This window comes from Salvia splendens, chromosome 13 (assembly GCF_004379255.2).
Source record: "Salvia splendens isolate huo1 chromosome 13, SspV2, whole genome shotgun sequence".
Lineage (NCBI taxonomy): Eukaryota > Viridiplantae > Streptophyta > Magnoliopsida > Lamiales > Lamiaceae > Salvia > Salvia splendens.
The window spans coordinates 4,693,171-4,700,789 of NC_056044.1; the positions used below are offsets into that span (position 1 = coordinate 4,693,171).

The 7,619-nt window shown below is 33.8% G+C and overlaps 1 pseudogene; it reads left to right on the forward strand.

Annotated features, from left to right (window-relative positions):
- The first annotated feature begins 3,050 nt into the window (after positions 1-3,050).
- Positions 3,051-6,725, forward strand: LOC121761718 (annotated as a pseudogene).
- The last annotated feature ends 894 nt before the right edge of the window (positions 6,726-7,619 follow it).

Sequence of the window (7,619 nt, forward strand, 5' to 3'; positions counted from 1 at the left end):
TGCTTGTTGTGTTTCGATGGCTATGATCTTCAACTCATTCTGCCAATTCATTTTGAAATTATACCACTGAAGGTTTGTTTGAATTTACAAAGTTATGATGCATTCATTTTGAAATTATACCACTGAAGTTTTGTTTGAAATTACAAAGTTTTCATACAGCTTCCCCATTTTTTCCTTTCACCACTGAACCACAGCTCTCTTTCCTTAGTGGAAGCTAATGATAAAACAAGATTCTGAAGTTTCTAGGCAAACTTGAGCTAACACTAATTATACTGGCACGGTGTTCTTCGTGCAAATTTGCTGCTTAATTTGGTGACGCTCACGGCTCATCGTATTTGCTTTTCTGGGTGTTGTCTTGACGCGGAGTTCTTCATCCAAATTTCTTATGCAAGGACTTAATTTGGTGCTGCTTTGTTATCGAAGTTGTTCCCTATTCTAGCTAGATTTCACGTCTTTAGCATTTTTAGTTGGATGTTGCTGCCATGGCGGGGTCGGCCGAACCCAACATCGGCTCCGGAAAGCCGCCGGAAACAATAGCGGATTTATGGGGCAGAATAAAATAGAAAAGTGAATAAATGAGAGATAATGAAGTAAGAGAGAGAATGGATTAATGAAATAAAAATTGAGTTAATTTTTAACACATAAAATGAGTCAATTATAAAGAAAATTTCAAAAATGAAAAAATAATTCAACTATGAAGGAAGGGGGAAGGGAAGAGTATTGCTTTGTCAAATTCTCATAGATAGTAGTAGTACTGTTTAGCACTTTTGTACTCCTTTTTTTTTATAAAATTAACAAAATATGCATATTACTCCATCCGCCCTACAATAAGAGGCACACGTTGCTATTTTGGTCCGTCCCAGAATAAAAGTCACACTTTTTTTTTACCACAAATGATAAGTATGTCTCACATTCTACTAATTCACTTCACTCACATTTTATTATAAAACGAATATAAAAAAGTGGGTCTCATATTACACAAAAATTTACTGTATACCTTTATACAAAAATATGCATATGATTTTAGTGCTCACAGTGTTTCACACTTTTGTAATTCGATTTTTTTTTACAAAAGTACAAAATGTAGTACTACATATTATTAAGCAAAAACTTAAAAAAAAAATAAAGCTGTTGTATGCATATGAAATTTAATGATTTAGACTTTCTTCTTTTGACTTTTTTACTCCTTGTGATAATGAAGAACTATTAATTTTATGTTGATTTTTTCAAATTATACTGTTGTAGTTATCATTATTCTTAGTACAGTATGATTTAAGTTTTGACAACCTAACAAACTAGTGGTGACGAATAGCCCCAATCATTTGACAATTGATTATATAATTAATTACTCCCTAGTCCCTCCGATCCGCGAACATGAATCCCTTTTTTTTCATTTTAGTCCATCTACGAATACGAGTCCCCATTCATTTTTATTAGAAATGGTAATAAGACCCCACAATCCATTCAAATTTTATTTCAAACTAATACTAAGTCACTTATTTTATCCTATCATTATAACTATTAATAAAAATTTCATTTTAGAATATCAAGCAAAAATATTTCGGACAATTGGCCCTAGATTATCGGAAGAGAAAAAGAATATGTTCACACTTTTATCGAACTTCAGTTAGAAATTTTCTGAAGAAAATAAGCTAAATCGAAGTTCAATTTTTTGACGTTATTGAATTTCATAATTTTATAATTGTATGGTTGTGAGAGGAAATCGACTAGTGGCTCAGTGAAGGATCTAACACATACTACTAAGCCGCCGCTCCAACAAGGACTTGGCCGGTGGCGAATGATAGGATAAACCCCCTATCGGGTTGATCGGCGTCCTTAGATCGGCGATCGATAAATGTCTGTCTCGGGCAAGTGCCCGTCGAGCAAGACGGGTCTCTCACTTTGGAAAAGAGAATGAACGATAATATTGATATTCTTGATTGATTTCTCAAATGATTACAATAACTCCTATTTATAATGCTAATAACGAACTTACTTAACAAGAAAATAAAAATATGGAAAAGATACGCAAATAAACAAAGATGTAGAAAAGATACGCAAATCTCTAATTTAACTAACTAAATAATGCTCGTATCAGGGAATCAGCGATACCGGCACTATATATAAGAGGGAGGCGCCAGACAGCAAGTGAAGTATTGGTGAGAGATGTTGGGAGATTTGATAAGTTAATAAGTACATTCTCATTTTGTTTCAACTTAGAATTTGATAATTACAATAATTCAATTTACAGAGAATTAATAATGGCCGCGCTTTCTTGAGGAAGAGGAAGAAGACTAAACAAACTTAGTACTCGCCTCATCTTTTACATCTATGAACTTTTTTTAAAATGGTAGTACTACTTTTAATGCATAATTAATAAAATAAAATAAAATAAAATAAAATAAAAATAAAAAGATTAAAATAATAAAAATATTGTTAGTAAAAATGAACTAGTTAGAGAAAATAATTTCTTAATTTAGAAAGTTGATAATTATAAGACACGAATTATAAAGAAACTAGTTTATGTTTGAAGAGAGAAAAAAGGTAATATAATAGCAGTATAGTTATTTAATTTTAGAAATACTACTCCCTCAGTTCCATATTACTCGCACTTTTCTATTTCGATTCGTCTCAAACTATTTACAGTATTTCTATTTTAAGTAAGAATTATGATATTTAATTAAAATATTAATGTTAATTAACTATTTTTATTAAGTAATACGAGACGGAGGAAGTAAAAACCTATTCAGAAATGAGAAGGGTGCCGTGTATTTATGGACACAACTCCTATTGACTAATTAGTTTCTCTTATTTTAGTTTCTAGTGGGGATAGTAAAAAATAATTTAAACTCTAGGATATAGGAATTATTAAAATATACATATAGTAGAATTAGTAATTATTAAAAAATATATGTGTGTAGAATTAGCAAATCCGGGTGGCGCTCATAATAACAGGGTTAGAGTAGTAACATATAAATATAATTAAGTCATTTTCAAAAAAAATTGCGTACAATAAATACAGAAGAAACGCATAATCATGAAACCAAAAAATGGTCGCTTTTCTTGTTTATATCGTTGCCTTCAGGCCATCCACAATAGAAATAGCCCAGCAATAGCCCAGCCATAGCCTAGCCACTGCCACATCATCAGCACTAAAAATCCTTCTGCCACATCATCAAAACAAGCAAATAGCCCAGCAATAGCCCAGCCATAGCCTAGCCACATACTATCCACATCACTATTAACAAATATATACAAAATGCAATAATTAACAATAACGCAATATACGAAATTTAATTTACGAGACATATACGGGAAAATTCACTAATATTAATAAAATTTAAAAAGTACATAATTAAAAAAAATTACATAATTAAAAAAAATTACATTAATTAAATTTACAAATGAAAATTTAAAATAACATTACAACTTAAAGTTAAAAAATAAAAAAAAGACATAATTAAAATCTTAAAAAAATAAAAATGACATAATTTAAAATACAATTTTATAGAAAATCCTTGAATGAGATTGTCTCACATCGAAAGTGGAACATAAAACATTCAAGGATATCTCTCTATAAAAGAGAAACATCCTTGAATGAGATTGTCCCACATCGAAAGTGGAACATAAAACATTCAAGGATATCTCTCTATAAAAGAGAAACATCCTTGAATGAGTTTGTCCCACATCGAAAGTGGAACATAAAACATTCAAGGATATCTCTCTATAAAAGAGAAACATCCTTGAATGAGTTTGTCCCACATCGAAAGTGGAACATAAAACATTCAAGGATATCTCTCTATAAAAGAGAAACATCCTTGAATGAGATTGTCCCACATCGAAAGTGGAACATAAAACATTCAAGGATATCTCTCTATAAAAGAGAAACATCCTTGAATGAGTTTGTCCCACATCGAAAGTGGAACATAAAACATTCAAGGATATCTCTCTATAAAAGAGAAACATCCTTGAATGAGTTTGTCCCACATCGAAAGTGGAACATAAAACATTCAAGGATATCTCTCTATAAAAGAGAAACATCCTTGAATGAGATTGTCCCACATCGAAAGTGGAACATAAAACATTCAAGGATATCTCTCTATAAAAGAGAAACATCCTTGAATGTTATTGTCCCACATCGAAAGTGGAACATAAAACATTCAAGGATATCTCTCTATAAAAGAGAAACATCCTTGAATGAGTTTGTCCCACATCGAAAGTGGAACATAAAACATTCAAGGATATCTCTCTATAAAAGAGAAACATCCTTGAATGAGATTGTCCCACATCGAAAGTGGAACATAAAACATTCAAGGATATCTCTCTATAAAAGAGAAACATCCTTGAATGAGATTGTCCCACATCGAAAGTGGAACATAAAACATTCAAGGATATCTCTCTATAAAAGAGAAAGATCCTTGAATGAGTTTGTCTCACATCGAAAGTGGAACATAAAACATTCAAGGATATCTCTCTATAAAAGAGAAACATCCTTGAATGAGATTGTCCCACATCGAAAGTGGAACATAAAACATTCAAGGATATCTCTCTATAAAAGAGAAACATCCTTGAATGTTATTGTCCCACATCGAAAGTGGAACATAAAACATTCAAGGATATCTCTCTATAAAAGAGAAACATCCTTGAATGAGTTTGTCCCACATCGAAAGTGGAACATAAAACATTCATGGATATCTCTCTATAAAAGAGAAACATCCTTGGATGAGTTTGTCCCACATCGAAAGTGGAACATAAAACATTCAAGGATGTCTCTATAAAATAGAGGCAACCAAGAATGAGTTTGTCCCACATCGAAAGTGGAACATAAAACATTCAAGGATGTCTCTATAAAAGAGAGACAACCAAGAATGAGTTTCATAAATTCGCAAGCCCATTAAATATATATGGGCTATTACGAATTTCTAGTATAAATTTATTTATAAAAATTGATTTTTATATATAGAAAACAATTTTTATAAATAAATAATATTTTTTTATATTTGATTTTTTAAAAAAAATTCGAATTTCAAAAATTTGAATTTAAAAAAAAATATCGCGCTGGGCGATCCGGGCGCTGCAATAGCGCCTAACGGACCGCCCAGCGCACCGCCCAGCGCCACGCGACCGCCCAGCGCTGCGCGGTTTCTCTCTCCAATCGCCCGCTGGGCGGCTGCAATAGATCGCCCAGCGAACCGCCCAGCGCCGGCGCTCGGCTGGGCGGTCGCTGGGCGCCTATTGTGGATGGCCTCATAGCAGCATGGGCCGTAGTTGTTGTACTCTCACGGTGGAGGCGAGGCAAGTTCCCTCTGCCGATAGTCGGAAACGTCTTCCAAATCCGCGGGGCCCCACATAAGTCCCTCCGCCTCGGGACTCAAAACGCCGTCGTCATCTCATCCCCGACGCAGCCAACAACCACGGCCACGAGAAGGTCTCGTGGAACGTGATGTCCGCAGACTCGGCCGGGTGGAAAAGAATACGGAAATTGGGAAGAGAAAAGCTATTCTCTCATCAGCTAATTTTTATTTATTTTATGTTTGAATTGAACTGATAAAATATTATCTATTTGTATCCCCCGCATATTATAAATATAGAAATTATAAAAATATATTTATGAACATGCGCTTCAACAAACCGAGGGCCAGCGTCTAGAGAGGCTGCGGGGCCAGGTGATGAACGTTGGAGAGGCGACGTTCACCACCATGATGGACATGGTGTTCTCGACTCTCTTCTATATCGATCTCACTGACTAAGGAGTTCATGGAGCATATGAATGCCTTCACGAGGTATACTGGAGTTCCGAATGTTTCAGATTTCTTTCCGGTCCTTGCACTGTTGGATCTGCAAGGGATCCGACGGAAGATCGGGTATCATCTTGGAAGCTTGCTGGATTTTGTGGATGGCATAATCAAGAAGCGAATTCGTGAACGAAAGGAATCCGATTACCAAAACAAGAATCATTTCATGAAAATAAGTACTATTTCTTTTCTTATTTTCATGAAATGTCATTATATGTGCATGAACAAAAGACGTTGTTGTTTTATATACAAATGTGAAAATTAAGAAAAATTGAAACTTTGAATTTGATAGGACTTACCAAATTTGGTGATCATTTAAACTCATTTAGTTTACCTTAGGACATACTTATTCCGGGAGGTGCAAGTGCAGCCACAATAGAGAATGGGCACTGGTGGAATTACTACTAACTCCACCCTAACATGCAAAATGGCTAGGCAAAGCTCAAAGCTGAACTTAAGAATGTTCTTGGAGATAAAAGCATTGTGGAAGGATCCGACATCTCCAAACTCCCATACTTGCAAGCCACAATCAATGAAGTGTTCCGATTTCACCCTGTTGCACCTCTATTGGCTCCAAACAAGTAAATGACTACACAATAATATCCAAAAGAATACAAAGGTAACTGTTAACTTTTGGGCAATTACAAGAGATACAAGCATATGGAAGAATCCTGAATCATTTGAGCCAAAAAGGTTTTTAGGTAAGGATATAAATTTTGAGAACATTTCGAGTTGATTCCATTTGGATCGGGAAAAAGAATTTGCCTTGGCATGCCACTAGCTAGTCGCATGTCGTTCTGCATGGTGGCAACATTGTGTCATAACTTTAATTGGGAAATTGAAGGATCCAAACTACATCAGAGAGAAGATGTTTTTGGACTAGTACTCCAAAAGAAACTCCCTCTTAGAGCTAAACCCATTAAAGTTTAATGGTTTTTAAGACTTGTATGAATTACTTCTTATATGAAGATGTCATAACTCACATTTTCATTATTTTTTATAAACTTCTCTTTCAATGTATGCAACTAAGTCCATTTGTCTCTCATTCTATTTTGCAAATCTGTATTAATAAGTTTCGTTGAGAAAAATATTTTTTTGACAAAGTTGTTACAATCGAGAGGATCATTGTCAATTCACTTGAATTCGTGATTGAAATAACAGCTGCAGTTGCAGTTGAATTATTCCTTAATTTTTCAGAACATACTAATACATGAAGGATAAACAATAACAACAAAATTTCTTATATAAATATACATTGCAGAATCTCAAATTGCTTGTTTATTAGGAAAGTAAGAAAATAATTTTACCAATGAATTTCATTATATTTTGTTTTATGTTATATTAGAGAGAAAGAATTATGTTAACTCAGTTATAATGTTATTAAACAACCCTTGTCTACAAACGCCCAATAATTACCTAAATCTCGTTATGGAACGGGAATTGGTGGCTTTATCAAATCAACTCAAGAAAAAAGAGAGGGGACGTGGTGCACGGATGTGGGCTTCCAAAAAAATGGCCACTTTTCCTTTTCTCTTACTTGTGGTGTGATATCAAATGTTCTCCCTCTGTCCCATCGTATTTTACACATTTTTTTTATGTATATAAAAAAATGATAATAAATACTCCCTTCGTCTCATTTTAAGAGTCTCATTTGAGTTGGACACAAATTTTAAGAAATATATAGGGAAATGGCTGAAAAGAGATAGTGGAATGTGAGTCATACTTTTATATTATTAATTTTATAATAAAATATAAGTGGACAAAAGGTTAGTGGAATGTGAGACCTATAATCATTTATGGAATATACCAACCGGGACTCTTAAA